General features: G+C 39.5%; 1 protein-coding gene across 2 annotated transcripts in view; it reads left to right on the forward strand.

Moving 5' to 3' along the window:
* The first annotated feature begins 6,466 nt into the window (after positions 1 to 6,466).
* Positions 6,467 to 20,934, forward strand: part of LOC150080269 (uncharacterized) — a 604,576-nt gene continuing 590,108 nt past the window's right edge. For both annotated transcript variants that reach the window (XM_090381639.1, XM_090381640.1), the window contains exon 1: positions 6,467 to 6,781. The gene's annotated coding sequence lies outside the window, so the exon portion shown is untranslated. The remainder of the gene's footprint in view (positions 6,782 to 20,934) is intronic.

Here is a 20,934-nt window from a genome sequence, read left to right on the forward strand (position 1 = left end):
AAAAAAGAAATAACACCCCCTCCCATAAATTCATTGATCCACCATGATGTCTCGAAGCCGCATCCTCCTTCCCTTGGGATTTTAGAAGCTCTCAACAATTGCGATCTCCAGGTGGCTGTGGACCTTATGACCAGGTGGATACGGACCATTGCCAATTACGAAGCCACAAAGTCTCTCTGCATCACTCCCCATTCAAGAGCTTGTTGGACACCTGCACTGAACAAAATCTTCCAAGAAAAACAAAATCTGCATAAGAGATGGAAAGAGTCAGGCGCTGTACAAGATCGGATTGCCTTCTACAGAGCAAGGGCAATGTTCAACTGCCAGAAATTATCTGCAATAAAAAAAAACATCTAAAAGCAACCCTACAAAAAGGCAAACCATTTTATAACTCTCGGCACACAGGAATTCCTAAAACACTGGACTTTGAACTGTGGATGGATCACATATCACGGTTCTCGAACAATGTGGCCCGACATATCCAGGCAACTTACCTGTCAACAACGTCCCAAGGTATGCTTGCCACCGTTTGCATCACCAGGAAGCAGCTTATACTGCTTTAAATGGATTACCACCCACCACAGCTGCAGGCCCCGAACTTGTGCCACAATTCATGATCAAGTGTCTCGGTACGTTTATCATCGATCCACTACTCTCAATTTTAAACCATGTCTTAACACAGCACTACTGTCCCCCTCTCTGGAACAGATATACTGTGAGGCCAGATCCTAAATGCCAATCTGTGTAGTAGTAGTAGTAGTAGTAGTAGTAGCATGTGATGCAAGAAAGCAAATGTATGAGCTTATGCAGCATCAGCCAAAAAAAAAAAAAAAAAAAATCACACCATTCCCTCCAAATGCCTGTCCAGTTCCTCCTTAAATTTATTCAACCTATCAACTTCCACAACGACAGATGGAAGTTTGTTCCAGCAATTAACCACCCGCTGGCTAAAGGCAAATTTCCGCACATCTGTTCTACATCTGTCTTTTCTTAATTTGAATTTATGCCCCCTTAGGTTCGTAATCTGAACAAGTGGAAGGATCCCATCAGAATTCAGCGTGCTGAACCCATTCAAGGCCTTATATACCTCAATCAGATCACTGCGCCGGTGCCTAGTCTCCAGCCACTGCAATTTGCAGAACTTAAGCCTCTCTTGGTAAGAGGATCCCTTCATTCCCCTCACCAATCTTGTTGCCCTTCTCTGTACACGCTCAAGTATATCTACATCCTTCCTAAAATGAGGCTTCCAGACCTGTACGCAGTACTCAAGGCGTGGCCTGACCATTGCCTTATACAGAGGGATAATCACCTCCTTTTCCCTTCTAGCAAAATTCCTATATATCATTGACAAAACTCCATGACCTGCCCTGGCAGCCTGTCTACATTGCTCAGAGAACTTCATATCTGACTGCACAATTACTCCCAGGTCTTTTTCATTTTCTACCACCTTAAGTGTAGTACCACACAGTTGGTACGTTTCTCTGGGGTTACTTCTACCCATATGCAGTACTTTGCATTTGTCAAGGTTAAACTTCAGTTGCCACTTCTTAGCCCATCTGCCCAAATTATCTAGATCCTGTTGCAGTAGCACACTGCCATTACTGTCATTAACAACCCTGCCAACCTTTGTATCATCTGCAAACTTGGATATTAAGCCTGATATACCTTCATCAATATCATTGATAAATATACAAAACAACAGTGGACCTAACACCGAACCCTGTGGGACTCCACTAATAACATTAGTCCAAGAAGAGCAGCACCCATTGATTACCACCCTCTGTCTTCTCCCACTTAACCATCCTTTTATCCATTGTAGCAACTTACCCTTAATACCATTCTGCTCCAATTTGTACAATAGCTTCCATGCGCAACAGTGTCAAAAGCTTTCCTGAAATCCAAATATATGATATCAAAATTATTTTTTGCATCCAGTTCCTTTGCAACCACATCATAATATCCTATCAAATTTGTCAGACAAGACTTTCCCTTAACAAACCCATGCTGTGTCTGAATTATTGCTGCAGTCTTGTCTAGATGATCCTGCAATGTATCTTTAACCAGCGACTCCATTATTTTACCCGGAACAGAAGTTAAACTAACTGGTCTGTAATTACTCGTGTCACCCTTCGATCCCCCTTTGTGAATTGGGGATACATTTGCACATTAGCAGTTCAGGCCAATCCCTCGCTCTTCCAGCCTCTTGAAACTTATGGAGAAGGCATTAATTTCAACCATCAGCAATCAAATCATGCCTCACAAATTCACTATGCCATTCCTGAAAGATCCACAGTTAACAATTTAACATCCATAACAAGCACCATTCTCAGAGCACTAGAAGCTAAAGTAGAACTTGCCGTCATGTACTTCGACCTGGAAGCTGCCTTCGACTCAATCAGCATTCCTTCACTCGTTCACCTCCTTGAAAATTACTTCCATATAAAAGGTGACATGTGGGTTATCACAACCCTGCTGTCAGACAGAATCATTGTTCTGACAGCGGATCAAGATATAAACTCAATAAAAATCACCGCGGGAGTTCCCCAGGGCGGAGTCCTCTCCGGAGCATTATTTACTGCAGTCATTATTCCGTTTCTGCAAGAGAGAGAAGTCATAATCTGCTATGCTGACGATATTAGCATTAGCATTAGCATTAGTAGAGGCATTTGATGCAAGAAAGCAAGCTTATGCAGCATCAGCCAAAAAAAAAACCCACTTCCACTTCACCCCTCTGTTCGTTCAAAATACCTGTCCAGCTGAACCTTAAACTTATTTAGGCTATCAACTTCCACGACAAGGGATGGAAGTCTGTTCCACCAACCAACCACCCGCTGGCTGCTGGCTAAAGGCAAATTTCCGGACGTCTATCCTACATCTGTCTTTCCTCAATTTGAATTTATGCCGTCTCAGGTGATTAATCTCAGCAAGAGGCAGTATCCCATCAGCATTGAGCATGCTCAAACCATTCAAGGCTTTATACACCTCTATCAGATCACCTCGCTGGTGCCTAGTCACCAGACACTGTAATTTGCAAAACTTAAGCCTTTCTTCGTAAGAGCACCCCTTTGTTCCATTCACTAATCTTGTTGCACTTCTCTGTACTTGTTCCAGCAGCTCTACATCCTTCTTGAAATCAGGCCTCCAGACCTGTATACAGTACTCTAGGTGTGGCTTGACCATTGCCTTATACAAGGGAATAATCACCTCCTTATCCCTGCTAGAAAAATTCCTATATATCATTGACAATACACCATGAGCTACTCTTGCAGCCCGTCTGCACTGCTCAGAGAACTTCATATCTGCCTGCACAACCACCCCCAGGTCCCTTTCATTCTCTACCACTGTCAGTGTAGTACCACAGAGTTGATACGTTGCTCTGGGGTTGCTGTTTCCCATGTGTAGTACTTTACATTTGTCAATGTTAAACTTAATTTGCCACCTCTCAGGCCATCTGCTCAACCTTTCAGATCCTGTTGCAGCCAGCATAGTGTCAGTAGTGTCCTTGACAACCCTGCCTACCTTTGTATCGTCTGCAAACTTCGACATTAAGCTTGATATACCCTCATCAATATCATTTATGAATACAGAAATCAATAATGGACCCAACACTGAGCTCTGAGGGACTCCACTAATAAGATTAGTCCACGACGAGCAGTGTCCGTTGATTATCACTCTCTGTCTTCTCCCCCTCAACCACCCCTTTATCCACAGCAGCAATTTGCCTCCAATGCCACACTGCTCCAATTTGTGCAGCAGTCTTCCATGTGCAACAGTATCAAAAGCCTTTCTAAGATCCAAGTATATAATATCAAATTTATTCCCTGCATCCAGTTCCTTTGTGACTGCATCATAGTATCCAATCAAATTGGTCAGGCAAGAGTTCCCCCTTAACAAAACCATGCTGTGTCCGAGCTATAGCTGAAGTCTTCTCTAAATGATCCTGCAGTGCTTCTTTAACTAGTGCCTCCATTAATTTTCCTGGAACAGAATTTAAACTCACAGGTCTATAATTACTTGTGTCAGCCTGTGATCCTCCTTTGTGAATTGGGGTGACATTTGCACATCTTCAGTCTGTGGGTACCTCCTCTGAGTCCAAGGAAGCTCTCATAATAATGGCTAAGGGTTTGCTTACTTCCTTTGCTGCCTCCTTTAATATAACTGGATACATCCCATCCACCCCGATTGTATTTCTTGTGTTTAACTTCAACAATTTCTCCTCCACTTTACTCTCAGTTATTACAAGATTCTCTAGCTTAGTGCTAGAGTTGAATACACCTCTGGCTTTCCTCTCGCTAAGTAACTCCTCATGTGTGAATGTCGATGCAAAATATTCATTTAGTTTGTTAGCTACCTGAGCAGGATCATCAACAGTTGACCCATCGATATCAAGTGGACCAATCTGATTCATCCCCTTCGTTCTAGAGTTTACATAAGTAAAGAAGTCTTTGCTGTTTTTCTTCGGATCCCTTGCCAAAGATTTCTCGTAATCTGCCTTCGCCTGCCTAACCTCCTTTGTAACTTGGTTACAGATCAACTTGTATCTATCATAGGCTTCTGTGTCATGTGTTAATTTGTATGTATCCCATGCATTTTTCTTCTCTGCCATATGTCCCCCCCCCGTGCAAATGCTCTGGATTTAACAATGTTTACGATTCAGCTGGCCAAGTTCGCCCGAGGGCTAGGTCAACCAGAACAGATCGCTATTTTGGCTCTAAAAGCAAGACGAAACTCTACGATGTCTGGTCGTCAACTCTCTCTTGAGGTTGTTGTGACAACAGGTAAAAATATTTCCAACCGGTCTGTGTTAAGGTACAAGCAAAGCGGACTCTATGCAGTTAAGCCCAGACCACAAAGCTCGTCGAAACTGGTACCATGAACATGTGACTTGGAGCCCTGACAAATGGGGTACATACCATCTCGCCAACATCAGAGAAAGGGACACTTACGTTGGAGACGGTGTTCTCGTGTTTTGGCGGAATAATGATCAACGGCCACACCCCTTTTCACGCTTTTGCTAGGGGTACCGTAACAGCATATAGGTAACCGAGAACAGATTCTCGAACTCTATGTGAGTCTGCGTGGGTAGCGCAGTGGTATCATCATCGTCCTCCCCATACCGTGGGGAAAAGGCCCGGGTTCGAATCCCGTCGATGACGAGAGGAACTTTAATGGGCTTTTTTTTCACTCTGTGGCTGAGTTAGTGGGTCTCAGGCGTAGATAGCAAGGTTTTTCACCCAGAAACTGGATTTTTTCGTCCAGCAAAACAGACAAATCGACCATAGAGCACACGCAATTAACAGACATAAGATACGGCAGATGAATTTCATTATTTGGGTGGCCTTAAAATAATAGTTAGTTTAGTAGAACCCTATGTGAGGCTTTTTAGGGATGCCGTTGGCCCAGATTTTCTTTTCATGCAAACGCCACTGCACATAGAGCTCAAGTGGTGGAGGATTATTTTGAAACTGAAGGACGACCGACGTGGCCAGCACGATCACCATTTGAATGAACATGTGTGGAACGCCCTTGGACGTTGCATTGCATATCGACAGCCAATTCCTCGGTCATCAGTTCGTGAGATAAGGTCTGCGCTGGTGAAAAATCGGATTTGTTGCTACAGAACCTTATAGACACCCATACATCGAACATGGTTCACTGCTGTCAGGCCTGTTTAGCTGTTGGAGGGGATCGTCAGGGCAGTACTTATAAACAGGCGCATGAGGCTCTGCCTCACCATAGAGGAAGGGGGGCCTTGCATGGCGTCTGTAATCTCAAAATTTTAAAGCGATCTTTGTATTGCAAAGTTTGTGTTTAAACAGATCGGTAAAATAATTGTTTTTTTTTTCAGATTATATTTAGATATGCATGTTTTTTTCTTTTTTGTAGTCTGGTATCTTTAAAGGGGGGGGGCCGTAAGAGCTTAGCGCCTCGGGTCCCGAGAGGTGTAAGTACGGTCCTGGGGATCGTATACAGTACTAATGTCATGTCACACCGGCTGTAGCCGTAAAAGGTGTTGTCGGCGTGTGCCTTGTGTATTTAATAGAGTTCTGCTATTTTCCAGATCATGTATCGACTTCTGTAATGTGACCCTTTTTGATAATTATTCTTATACAACCCCTATAAATGTTCCTTATAAGTGTCCGAAGTTTTTCTCTGTCCGTTCATTTCATCGTTATTCTATGGTACCTCGTAAGTTGCACGTGTTACGTGCAACTTTTTTACGTGTTCCCCCCCCCCCTCAAATTTTGTCGAGCAGTGTATATTTGCGTTACAGTTCGACAAATGTGAAAGGAGTATGCAAAATCGCAGAGCAAAGCCAACATTTATTGTTAAAAAAGCAGCAACATTGCGTCACATATTTTTACATTTGTTCCAACAATTGCTGCTTTCCTCAGTTTGTTCCGTTAGTAATCACCTGTTCTGCGTGCCACAGGTACATCACATCGGAAGAAAGGTCGTAAGTTCTATAGTCTCCGCTTCGCAGAACGACCGGGGTCATCACGTAGCCTTTTCTTACAGGTTTCCGTGGTTACTTGCGTCACACTTTGTACTCAGGAAGTGACTGTATCATAACTTCTATGTCAGCCGTGAATCTTAGTGTGTGTGTTTGTATGCGTAATTTTCCGATTCGTTTGTATGTATGTGTAGATTTCAAAATTCATTTGTGTTCATGTTAGAGTAAATCCATGTTGCAAGAAACCTACTACATTTTCTCTCCAGACTGGAGTTAAGTAAATATTTTTCTTCCTCTTCCAGGTTTTGGTGAATTGAACTTTTATAGGTACGTGTTTTTAATGCTCATCTAACAGAAATTTATTTAATTATATTCAAATGATTCGGTAATCAATCCTGAAGTGTTTAAATGTTGGAGATAATCACAGTTTCTTGGCAAGATAATTGTTTGTGATATACTGTATTCTGGCAATAGTTCCACCCTTAACTGTTTAGTCCCTCTATAACAAAACCATTTTTATTATAAGTAATGAAACGTGGTTACATCGTCCTAATTTAAATAAAATTTAAGAAACAATTTTAACTTATATAATAGGGTTACAGATAAGGCAGAGTTCTGTTCTATTCTGCTCCTGTTGACGTAACTACCCCTATATCAAAACAAAAGTGAATAAACCATTTTAAACGACTTCAATATCCATTATAGGGTTTACCAGATGTCTCGGTTTTCTGCACACTTGTTTCAGCACACCAAAAAGGTTTTTCCGTACCATCGAGTAGTTCTGAATAAAAAACATAATAAATAAATAACTAAAATAATAATCACGTAAAAATAAGAATTATTATGTCAACCAGAGTTTACTTATTTTTCCAAATAGACAACACTGCTATGTAGTCAATGGAGCAGTTCGTTTCCGGTTGGTAGAATTCCAGTTAACAGTTCGAACCTAACCTGGGTGTGCAGGTTCGATTTTTTTTTTTTTTTTTTCCATTTTTTTGTTACTGTTCCACATACATGATTCTTGTTAGGATAGGTTAATTCTGTTTATATTAAAGAAGGCAACAAAGCATCAGTATATTATATTGTCTGTGTTCTCCCGTAGGTTTGATGTTTTCAGAACAAAAAACGAGTTTCTTTGCAAAAAAACAAACTTAGCCATGTTGTGAAAAAAAAGAATTTAAATTAATCACATTCGGATTTGGGCTTTCAGCCTGACTCGTGGGTGGCACAGTTGGTAGAATTACTGTCCTCCCAACACCGGGTGTTGTGAGGAGCACAGTGATTCTACAGAGTGAGTTTGAGTCCCCTTGATGATGTGAGAAATTTTTATTGGATTTTTTTCACAATGTGGCTGAGTTAGTCTGTCTCAGGTAAGGGTAACATGGTTTTTTTTCTTTTCTCCCGGTAACTTGGGTTAAGACATTGATATGCTTTAAAAACTGATAACAACTGTGCAGAGGATTTAAGCTTGAGCAGAGGCAGTGGTTGTTTGGAAAGGAGCTTTTTTTATCCAGTAAACAGAAAACGACCATAGAAAACATGCAATTTACAGAGCAGTCTGTCCTCAGTCACTGATGCTCCTAAACCGTATACAACAATGATAACAATAGTATTAATATGCTATCCCAAGGGTGAACCGGTATTGTAATAAAGGTAGGGTTGAAGCAGTAGGATAGATTTTAGTTATAAATGGCCATTGCTCTTGGTAGGATTAATGTTATGGGGGGGACACCCTTAATTGGAAGAGGTCAGAATGGTGGACCTTTTTCCTGGATCTTGTCTCCATGAACCTTAGTGGTTGATATATTTAGACTATCAACAGGTTTTAACTTCCTGGGGCAGAAAAAAGTATAAATGTTCTTTCAATCAGGAAGGCTTCAGTTCTGCGAATTGTAGCATTTTGAGACCAGGCACCTGTGGGGAGATCTTATTGAGGTGTTTAAAGCCTAAATGGATTGAGTAAGCTGAATGTTAAGATATTCTTCCACTTGCTGAGGAAGTGGAAGAATATCTTAACAGATACTCTGGGGAGTCATAAATTCAAGTTGAACAAGGATGGTTGAAGGGTAGATGTGCAGAAGTTTGCCTTCAGCCAGCAGGTGATTGTTGGAACAGGCTTCCTTCTGTTGTTGTGGAAGTGGATGGGTTGAATTGTCCTCTATTTGACAATTTCCAATTAATTACTCATCAACTGATCATCAGCTGCTCTTGAATACATGGAAACTATAAACTAGCTTAAGATACTAAAATACTGAGGCCTTCTTCCCTGCAAGTACCATTTATTGGCATCAATTTAAAATATTATGGATTCTTATTGTGATCCATGTCATGACTAAAGATAATGCTATAGTTTTAATGCAGTAGGTGTCCAAGAATATTAATCAGGGTATGTACTATATATATGTGTTGTGAAACTCCACACCACGTTTAGATTTTTTTTGCATCTACAAATTCATAAAATTACATTATGGAAATCATTATTACTGATACTAGAGGCCATAAAATTTGACTGATATTGCACTACCTTCAAACGAATAGAAAAATTCCACACAAAGGATTAATTTCCTATTTATTAACTTCTGGAAAACAATTATAAATTAGTCTGCTTTACTTTGTAAACCAAACTATATGATGTATAATTGTGTTTCGGGTAACCAAAAGCCTTTAAAGCTATAATGCCTTAACTACTCATACACTGCGATTGAAGAGATCATCCAAAAGTAAAACATTTTTTTGTCAAATACATAAATAATAATAAAGGAGAGAAGGAAACACAGTATGTAACTTACATTAGAAAAACATCTAGTTACCTGAATATAAATGACTGATGCAAACATGAAACCGAAACAAACAAGATAAAACGTCCAACATGTTGTAAAACAGAATTAAAAAAAAAAAAAAAAAACTTTTGCACAAAAAAATACCTCAAGAGTAAATCATGTGTTTTAAACATCAGTGTATCACTTCAAGACATAAAGCTAATATAAAAAGAAAAATTAAAATAAAAAGAAATTCTAAAGCTATAAAAAAAAATAAAACAAGCATGAGAAATATTTCCTAGCATAACTAGTGAGATATGCTATTGCCAGTGAAAAACAGTAACAAATATGGTGGCACTATACCTGGTGGGTGTATTCATGCCATATCTCTGGTGGAAAATGATAAAAAAAAAAACAATTCAAGACATACCCCAGTTAAAATTTGTCTATATTTAGGAAGGTGCAGAAAATTTTTGAGGTGGATCTCACAGGTGTAGCACCTTTGCTGCATTTCTTAAATGAGGTTCTGGAATGGTTTCCCAGCAAGTACCCCCCCCCCTCAGATTTTGATAACTGCAAAACATATAATTATAGTGATTCAAACAGTAACCAGATAAAGCTAAAAAAACCCCAGTAAACTAAGAGATGTCTCCTGATCTCTGCTGCAGAATATTTCTTATTAAAGTTACAAAATTAGCACACTGATTTACTCATTCAGTATTATATTATGTTGGGACTGTAGCTAGTTGTGACATGGAGATCTGAGGTTACATCTGTAGTTCTTGGCAGATTGATGCTTGGGCCCATGCATTCCTTTGAAATGGCGGCATATTGGTGATTGTAGTTGATGTTGATCTTCTGTAAGTCAAGATGAATAGATTAGTATTAGTAACGGCCGCATGGTGCAAGAAAGCCTATGGCTTATGCTGCACCCGCCAAAAAAAAAAAAAAAATCCGAACAAAACAATGATAAAAACAATAAATAACTAAATGATAATAATTAATAAATAAAATAAAAAATAAATAAAAAGGAAATTAAACCTATCATCCTATACGCTTCCCTTACCTGAAAGTACTATCCAGATGACCTTTGAATTTCCCCAAACTGTTGGCCTCTACCACCCATGAAGGCAACTTATTCCAGTAATTTATAACTCGCTGGCTAAAATAAAACTTCCTGCAGTCCAATCTAAACATTTTCCCCCGTAACTTGAATTTATGTCCCCTAGTTCTAGCATCATTTATAATCTTGAAAATTTTGTCCTCATTGATTTTACTGATACCTCAATCAAATCTCCTCTAAGGTGTCTAGTTTCCAAACTCTGCAACCCACATATTCTAAGTCTTTCTTCATAAGGACGCCCTTTTGCAGATCTCACCAGGCGAGTTACCCTTCTTTGCACCCTTTCAAGAAGCTCGATGTCTTTCTTTAGGTGCGGTCTCCATACTTGAACACAGTATTCCAAGTGTGGTCTAACATAAGCCTTATATAATGGGATTATCACGTCCCTATCTCTACTTGCAAAAGTTCGATAGATCATCGATAGGACACCATGGGCCTTCCTTGCAACCTGTTTACAATGCTCAGAGAATTTCATGTCTGACCGTATCGTAATACCCAAGTCCCTTTCCTCCAGTACTGGGTTTAGTTGAACTCCACCAAGTGAATAAGTTTTTTTGGGATTACTGTTTCCCAGGTGTAATACCTTACACTTTGTTGGATTAAAGCACAGCTGCCATTTTTCTGACCATTCCTGAAGTCTATCTAGGTCTCTCTGAAGAAGCTCAGCTTGACAGTGATCATTAACTACTCTACCAATTTTAACATCATCTGCAAATTTAGACATGACGCCCTCTATCCCTTCATCAATGTCGTTTATGAAAATTAAAAACAACAGTGGTCCTAATACTGATCCTTGGGGAATCCCACTTCTTACATCAACCCAACCTGAGGAATAGCCATTTATCACAACCCCCTGCCTCCTGCCCTGAAGCCATCCTTCTATCCATCTAAGGATTTTCCCAGTGATTCCAACCTGTTCCAGCTTATAAAGCAACCGCTCATGTGGGACTGAGTCAAAAGCTTTGCTGAAATCTAAATACACAATGTCGAAATTATTCCCTAAATCCAGCTCGTGAGTGACCCTTTCGAAATAGCGAACCAGATTTGTTAAACATGATTTTCCCTTTACAAAACCATGCTGAGTATCCTTGAGAGTTTCAATTCGATCCAAATGATCCTGAATTCCACCCTTGATCATTGCCTCCATGATTTTCCCTACTACTGAAGTCAGACTGACAGGTCGATAATTTCCAACTTCACTTTTAGAGCCACCCTTATGTATGGGAGATACATTTGCACTTTTCCAATCCAAGGGAATCTCCCCAGAGATGACCCTTGATGGTTCCGATAATTGCATTTGGCAAGAATTTGTTTCTGAACTGGGAGCACCTGCATGCTAGAGTACTGGTTTTGCCACTTGTCATTCATTTTAAGAAGTTTTGACAACTGGAGGAATTTCTAAGTCCTCTCTCTTTGAGACCGTAGTTTGCCAATCATAGGCAGACACAATGGCACAGTATGGGTTAAGACATTGATATGCTTTAAAAACTGATAACAACTGTGCAGAGGATTTAAGCTTGAGCAGAGGCAGTGGTCGTTTGGAAAGGAGGCTTATGGGGATTCTCCAGCCTATGTATTCCCAAATGTTTGTCATATCGAATATAGGTATTAAGTTGATAGTGACTTAAAATTACAATTTCTGATGTTTGTGATAAATGTGTAGTCAAGGTTGCTACATAACACAGATTATAGAATCTGGAAAAAGTTTGCTTTGTAGATTATTTTTTCATTTGAGTGTTGGAAAATAGTGATAATAAAGGCTTATTGATGATACAATATGATTAATGATAGTAATCAGGATGTGTTTCATCAAGATCTAGATAAACTAGGCAAATGGGCTGGAAATCGGAAAGCAAGGTTCAGTAGCAGTAATCGCATACCATTTGATTAACACCAAACTCAAGGAGTTGATAAGGGGGAAGTTCTAGTGATAACTGTACAGTGTGACATGTTCTCTGACAGCGCATAGAGACTGCTAGAATAGATCATGGTGTTCTCTAACCGATATACAGGAACTCTCCCAGCAGGAACAAAGAGGTAATTATCTGTTCATATAATGGAACGGTTAGGCCACATCTGGAGTATTACTTACGGGTTTGGAAACCTCATTTTAGTAAGGATATAGTTCTGTTGGAAAATAATACAGAGAAGAGCAACAAGATTAATTGGGGCACAAAAGAACGTTCTTACAATGAATGACTGTGGTTCTCTAAATTGCAATTTCTGGATATGTCTGCATGTTGATTTTGAAGTGTATAAGGTTTTAAAAAGTACACTCAAAAAGTAAACTTTAAACACTGATGGCATCTTATTTGTGTGATGAATAGGGTGCTTTTCATTACATGTCTTCATCTAAAAGTGGGCAATTATTTGGTGGACATCAGTGGCGGTTTCAGGTAGGGGCTGAGGAAGTTATAGCCTCCCAGTTGTGATCAAAAGAATATGGATTTTTATTTCTGTATGGTGATTAAAACTTGATGATTTCCAGGAATATAGCTTTAGCCCCCCCCCAACTGCTTTAAAAAATCCTGAGACTCCCAGTGGTGGACACTTACTACTATCTAGATAGAAAAGTGCAAAAAGGAAAACAGATTGAAACTGTTATTAAGCATCTGTTTTTAAAGGCTTTCAACTTTTTAAATTGGATATGGTGTTTGATGCTATGTAATATACTTCATGCTATTTTTATATCCATTATTCTCATATGGTGCTCTAATTTGGTTGTCAGCTTTAGTAAAATCTAAATAATGAAAAATTAATTTTGAAATGGTTAAAATTTAAATTAAACCTACTTTTTTTTTTTTATTGGTGACTCCATTATTTTCCCTGGAGCAGAAGTTAAACTAACAGGTCTGTAATTACTTGTGTCACCCTTTGATCCCCCTTTTGAATTGGGATACATTCACACATCTCCATTTGCAGGGACTTTCTCCGAATCAAAAGATTCTCTCATAATTATGGGTAAGGGTTTGCTTACTTCCTTTGCTGCTTCCTTTAATATAATTCAGTAGTCCCATCAACCCTATGTGTCTTGTTAACCGTATGGTGCAAGGAAGCCTAATGCTTATGCTGCACAAGCCAAATTTCTGCATTACCCTGAGAGAGAGAGAGAGTGAGCAAAATAATCATTGTTTGTCAGCAACCTGAGCAAGATCATCAATAGTCAAACCTTCGATATCAAGTAGAACAATTTGATTCATCCCATTCATTCTAGTTTATACATAAGTAAAGAAGTGTTTGCTGTTTTTCTTTGCAGCCTTCACCAAAGAATTCTCATAATTGCTTTCGCTTGCCTAACATCCTTTGTGACTTGATTACAGTCTAGTTTATATCTATCATAGGCTTCTGTGTTACATGATAATTTATATGCATCCCATGCATTTTTCTTCTCTGCCATTAGTCTCATCACTTCATCTGACATCCATGTAGGTCTATCTATACCTTGAAGTGCATTTCTTAGTTGGTATGAAAAAGTCTAGTAGCTTTTATGATTAATTCCTTGAATGGTTTCCATTTAGAATTTGCTGATGGTAACATTGTCAGTTGGTTCTACTGTATAAAATATAAAAACTGTCTTAGATCACTGTAGTTAACCGTTACAAAAGCAAAAACCTTTGCCTTTACCCTTTATGATAGTTGCATCTTTAAGTAAATCTCACATCAATATGCAGTGATCCGTGTTTCTTTTATCTGCAGATTCTTATTGCATGAATAATCACTGCTGATAATCAGATCAAGAGTATTACTCTATCATGTTGCTTTTCTAACATGCTTCTGTAGAAAACAGTCATCTAGTAATACCAGAAATATTTTACTAGTCTGTGAGTGACCAATCCACAAGTCAAGCGAATATCTGGATAGTAAAGACCTCCTCTATAACACATTAGTATTAGCATTATCAGAGGCTATGATGCAAGAAAGCATCATAGTCTTAGAAGCACAACAATGTCAAAAGCTTTCCTGAAATCCAAGTATATGATATCAAAATTATTTTTTGCATCCAGTTACTTTGTGACCACATCGTAGTATCCAATCAAAATTGTCAGGCAAGACTTCCCCTTAACAAACCCATGCTGTGTATGAATTATTACTGCAGTCTTGTCTAGATGATCCTGCAATGCTTCTTTAACCAGTGACTCCATCATTTTCTCTGGGACAGAAGTTAAACTAACAGGTCTGTAATTGCTCATGTCACCCCTTGATCCCCTTTGTGAATTGGGGATACATTTGCACATCTCCAGTCCGTGGGGACCTCCCCTGAGTCCAACGATGCTCTCATAATTGTGGCTAAAGCAAAACTTAGCATTAGCATTAGTAGAGGCATTTGATGCAAGAAAGCAAGCTTATGCAGCATCAGCCAAAAAAAAAAAAAATAAAAAATAAAAAATAACCACTTCCACTTCACCCCTCTGTTCGTTTGAAATACCGGTCCAGCTGAGCCTTAAACTTATTTAGGCTATCAACTTCCACAACAAGGGATGGAAGTCTGTTCCACCAACCAACCACCCGCTGGCTAAAGGCAAATTTCCACACGTCTATCCTACATTTGTCTTTCCTCAATTTGAATTTATGCCCTCTCAGGTGATTATTCTCAGCAAGAGGCAGTATCCCATCAGCATTGAGCATGCTCAAACCATTCAAGGCTTTATACACCTCCATCAGATCACCTCGCTGGTGCCTAGTCACCAGACACTGTAATTTGCAAAATATAAGCCTTTCTTCGTAAGAGCACCCCTTTGTTCCATTCACTAATCTTGTTGCCCTTCTTTGTACTCGTTCCAGCAGCTCCACATCCTTCTTAAAATGAGGCCTCCAGGCCTGTATACAGTACTCTAGGTGTGGCCTGGCCATTGCCTTATACAAGGGAATAATCACCTCCTTATTCCTGCTAGAAAAATTTGTATATATCATTGACAATACACCATGAGCTACTCTTGCAGCCTGTCTGCACTGCTCAGAGAACTTCATATCTGCCTGCACAACCACCCCCAATTCCCTTTTCATTCTCTACAACTGTCAGTGTAGTATCACAGAGTTGATATGTTACTCTGGGGTTGCTGTTTCCATATGTAGTACTTTACATTTGACAATGTTAAACTTCATTTGCCACCTCTCAGCCCATCTGCTGAATCTTTCCAGATCCTGCTGCAGCAGCATAGTGTCAGTAGTGTCCTTGACAACCCTGCCAACCTTTGTATCGTCTGCAAACTTGGACATTAAGCTTGATAAAGCATCATCAGTATCATTTATAAATACAGAAAACAATAATGGACCCAATACTGAACCCTGAGGGACTCCACTAATAACATTAGTCCACGACGAGCAGTGTCCATTGATTACCACTCTCTGTCTTCTCCCCCTCAACCATCCCTTTATCCATAGTAGCAATTTGCCTCCAATGCCACATTGCTCCAATTTGTGCAGCAGTCTTCCATGTGCAACAGTATCAAAAGCCTTTCTAAAATCCAAGTATATAATATCAAAGTTATTCCCTGTATCCAGTTCTTTTGTGACTGCATCATAGTATCCAATCAAATTGGTCAGGCAAGACTTCCCCTTAACAAAACCATGCTGTGTCCGAGCTATAACTGAAGTCTTGTCTAGATGATCCTGCAGTGCTTCTTTAACCAGTGCCTCCATTAATTTTCCGGGAACAGAAGTTAAACTCGCAGGTCTATAATTACTTGTGTCAGCCTTTGATCCTCCTTTGTGAATTGGGGTCACATTTGCACATCTCCAGTCCATGGGTACCTCCCCTGAGTCCAAGGAAGCTCTCATAATTATGGCTAAGGGTTTGCTTACTTCCTTTTCTGCCTCCTTTAATATAACTGGATAGATCCCATCCACCCCAGGTGCCTTTCTTGTATTAACCTACAACAATTTCTCCTCCACTTTACTCTCAGTTATTACAAGATTCTCTAGCTTACTGCCGAGTTGAATACACCTCTGGCATTCCCCTCGCTGAATAACTCCTCGTGTGTGAATGTTGATGCAAAATATTCATTCAGTTTGTTAGCTACCTGAGCAGGATCATCAACAGTTGACCCATCGATATCAAGTGGACCAATCTGATTCATCCCCTTCCTTCTAGAGTTTACATAAGTAAAGAACTCTTTGCTGTTTTTCATTGCATCCCTTGCCAAAGATTTCTCCTAATCTGCCTTCGCCTGCCTAACCTCCTTTGTAACTTGGTTACAGATCAACTTGTATCCATCATAGGCTTTTGTGTCACGTGTTAATTTGTATGTATCCCATGCATTTTTCTTCTCTGCCATATGTTTCATTAGTTCATCTGACATCCATTTAGGCCTAAACCTTGAACTATATTTCTTAGTTGGTATGTAAAGCCTAGTAGCTTCCAAGATAAGTTCTTTGAATGCTTCCCATTTTGAATTTGCTGTTGGTAACATCATCAGTTGGTCCCGCTGTATAGAATTTAAATACTGTCTCAGTCCATCGTAGTCGCCTTTACGAAAGCAATAACCCTTCCCTTTACCCCTAATGGTAGTTACCTCTTTGAGTAAATCCCACTTCAGCACACTGTGATCACTGCCACCTAGTGGTTCATTTATCTGCAGATTCTTAATGCATGAAGAATCACTACTGATAATCAAATCAAGAGTATTACTCCCTCTAGTTGCCTCCCGAACATGCTGATGTAGAAAACAAACATCCAATAAATCCACAAAAGCCTTGCTAGTGTGTGAGTGACCAGCCCCCAAATTCCAGTCAATATCTGGGAAATTAAAATCCCCCATTATTAGACTCTCTGATTTACTGGCCCACTCTATTTCTCTGTACAGTTTCTTATTATACTCATTAGAGTCATTAGGCCTACAGCACACTCCTACTCTCAATTTTGATCTCCCAATGCTTATGTCACACCAAACTGACTCGACACTGCACTGTCCAGCGATGTCAACTGGCTTCACTTCCTTGGATTTTATGTATTTCTTAACTAATAGCATAACCCCTCCTCCATTCCTATCCTGTCTGTCCTTGCTGTAGATGTACTCCCCAAATTCCAGTTCTGCATTCCTTATATCTGTGTGAGACCACGTCTCTGAAATCCCAACAATATCTGCCTTTTATGTTTTGAGCAATACCTCAAATTCATCAAATGTATTTACTAAACTCCTAGCATTGGTGTACATGCAACTATACATGCATCTGTTCTTTTTCTTAGCTACCCTAACACAACCCATGTGTTTACTTGTACCCCAATGATTCCCAGCAATCTCTTAAATATCCTGCATTTTATTTTCCAGGCTGCTGCTTATTCCAATAGAAGCAGTGCAAGAATCACTTTCACCTCTGCCAGTTGCTACTGTTTATCTATTAGTCCTTGTATCCCCCCAATCTAGCAGTTTTCCCACCCACCTAACACTGCTTCGATAGCATCAGCAAACATTCTTGCACCCTTTCTATTTAAGTGTATCCCATCTCTTTAGAAGCAGTCTCTCCTGTTAAGAAGTACAGACCAGGGTGAAAAAAATTCTACCCCTTGAGCCTTGCACAATCTTTCCAGGGCCGAATTGATCGACAGAGCTCTCATCATATACGCCCTCCTATTTTGTCTGGGCAGAATTGCAGACACTTTCAAATTCAACCCAAATTCACAGCTTTTTTTCAACAGTGACCTGTACTTGTTAAGTAATTCCGCCGGTCTCCTACTCTTAATATCATTAGTGCCAACATGTACAACTATATCACCTTTTGTGCCCTTAAAAGATGATATCCGCTCTACAACGTCATCAACCTTTGCGCCTGGCAGACACCCTGGTCCTGTTCCACCTATCCTTTTTACAAAGCATGTTTCCCGTTTCCCTGACAATAGAGTCACCAACAACTACTAGTTCCTTTGGGACCAGCGCATTCTGCCTTAGGGCTGCCGCTGTGTTGCGTGATGACCAAGTGCAAGCTCTGGCATTGGTGTGGGCAGCTGAGAGCTTGATGGGCCTCTCACTTTTAATCCTTCGAGGGCATCCACCCACCCACCCTGTCCTTCAAGCTCTCATACAGGCTCATAACGCTGAGTTGTCGCCTGATTTTCTTACACTCCTTGCATCGCGCGCACACACAAAGACATCCCCCATTGCAGTATCATGTCCCGTACTTGACTGCTCCACAAACATCATGCAAGTAGTGCATTTTAAAAGGTTGTGATTCAGAGGGCAACTGTCCCCCCCTTAGTTCTCCCCTGAGCAACAGCACTCCCATTAGCTTGAGCCTTTTGCTTTGCTGCTCTCGTCTGAGTCATGATTTCGATTTAATTTCAATAAAATTTCAATTTCAGTACAAAATTAAAACCCTAAACTTGTATCCCAACACAGTTATAACGCTATATTTATGTTTCAGTATCGAGTGTTATCTATGAAATCCCTTTATATAACTTCCGTATCAAGTTAAGTATTAATTATTTATTTTTACTAATTATTTATGTTACGTAACCTAAGTCGTTATATGTATAGTTAAAAGTACAATTTAATTGACAATGAAGTTCAACAAGATTAATAGATTTTACTGATTAATTGTAATATTATGTACTATACTATACTATATTAAGCTTATGCTATCTATTTCAAGATATTTTGTATCGCGTAACAATGGCGACAATTACGAACGGTAAACATGTGGATTTGATACCCTTACCGATACTACAAAATCTCTATTTAAGTTACTTTAAACTAAGTATCGTAAATATAAATATAAAGCTACTCTAGAAAATAAGTTAATATGCCAATTTAAGCTAATAAAACGGAAAATAAATTAGAAAAAACGTCTCTGTTCCAGGAGCGGCAAAAAGCTACGTCCGCACATGCTACCCTCGTTCTCAAACTCCCCTTACTTCCTTTGATTTCATTCATTTTACATTCTGATCACTGGCTCCCTCTACCGTGTACATTATTACCTTGTTCATTATACTCATAAGAGTCATTAGTCCTATAATACACTCCTACTTTCATTTTTGCTTTCCCAGGTATTATATCACAGCATACTGACTCATCATTGCCCTGGCACCCATATAAAATAGATGCACTGCCTTAAATTTTATGTGTTTCTTAACTAAGAGCACAACCTCTGTTCTCCTTCCTACCCTTTCTCTACACATTGTACTCCCCATATTCAAATTCTGCATTTCTCATATCGGAGTAACACCACGTCTTTGATATTCCAGCAATGTCCACATTTGATGTCTTCACCAGCACTTTAAATTCATGAAATATATTTGCCATGCTCTTACCATTGGTGTACGTGCAAGTATACATGCACCCATTCTTACTCTTAGTTTTCCCTAACATAGCTCATGTATTTACTTGTTCGATGATTACTCCATGCAGTTCTTGAAATCCTCAAGAACTTGCTTTCCACATTCCCACAGAAGCAATGCAATAATCACTTTCACCTCTGCCTGCAGCATCTGTTAATCTATTAGTCTTTGAATCCTCCCAATCTAGCAGTTTTCCGATGCACCTAACACAGCCTCTACAGCATCAGCAAATATTCTTGCACCCTTCCTTTTTAAGTATATACCATTCCTGTAGAAGCAGTCTCCTGTTAACAAGCACAGACCATGCTGTGAAAAATTCTCTGTAAAATTTATCTGTAATAAACTTTCAACTTTTTTTCAATATTGCTCTGTACTTGTTAATTAAGTCTGCAGATTTCCTACTCATAATGTCATTAGTGCCAACTGTACAACAGTATCAGTTTTGGTGCCTTTAAAAGATGATATGGCACCCAATAAATCCCCAAACAAACAAACAAACAATAAAAGATGATACCTGCTGTATTACCTCATCAACTTTTGCCACTGGTAGACATAGCCTGGTCCCCTTGCCACCTATCCTTTTTGCATAATATATTTCCTCTTTCCTTGAAAATAGTCATCATCAACAACTAGCCCCTGTGGGTCCAACGTATTCTGCCTTAGGGGTTGCCGCTGTATTGCCTGATGCTCAAATGCAAATTCTGGCATTGAGGTGCGCAGCTGAGAACTTGATAACTGTAGAAAACAGTCATCTAATAAATAACAAAAATTTCTGTGCATGTGACCATGACCATCCCACAAGTTCTATTCGGTATGTAGAATGTTTAAATAACCCAGTATATGATAGTCAGATCTACTGGGACACTCTGTTTGTCTGTACAGTTGATTGTCAAGCTCATTACAGTCATTAAGTCTATAACACACTCATACTCTCATTTTAGTTTTCCCAGATGTCACATCAAACCGATTCACCATTGCACTGGCTACCCATGTTGAATGGATTTACTACCTTAGATTTAATTGCTTCTTAACTAAGGGCATTACTCCTCTTTCTCATCTGTCCTTTCTCTACATATTGCACTCACCATATTCTGCATTGCTGATATCTGACTGGGATCATATTTCCAGTATCTTTGTCTGCATTTGTCGACTTAACCACTTCTTTAAATTTATCAAATTTGTTTACTCTTAACATTACAATTATTCGTGTACCAGTACAAGTATATATTTTTGCTTTTTGCAAAGATTCAGTGAAACTTCCCTTTAACGGACAGCCATGGGGAACGAAAATCTGTCCGTTAGAGAGGTGTCCGCTAACAAGAAGTCT

Source organism: Mastigoproctus giganteus, chromosome 9 (assembly GCF_048544385.1).
Source record: "Mastigoproctus giganteus isolate SK-2022 chromosome 9, ASM4854438v1, whole genome shotgun sequence".
In the NCBI taxonomy this organism is placed as follows: domain Eukaryota; kingdom Metazoa; phylum Arthropoda; class Arachnida; order Uropygi; family Thelyphonidae; genus Mastigoproctus; species Mastigoproctus giganteus.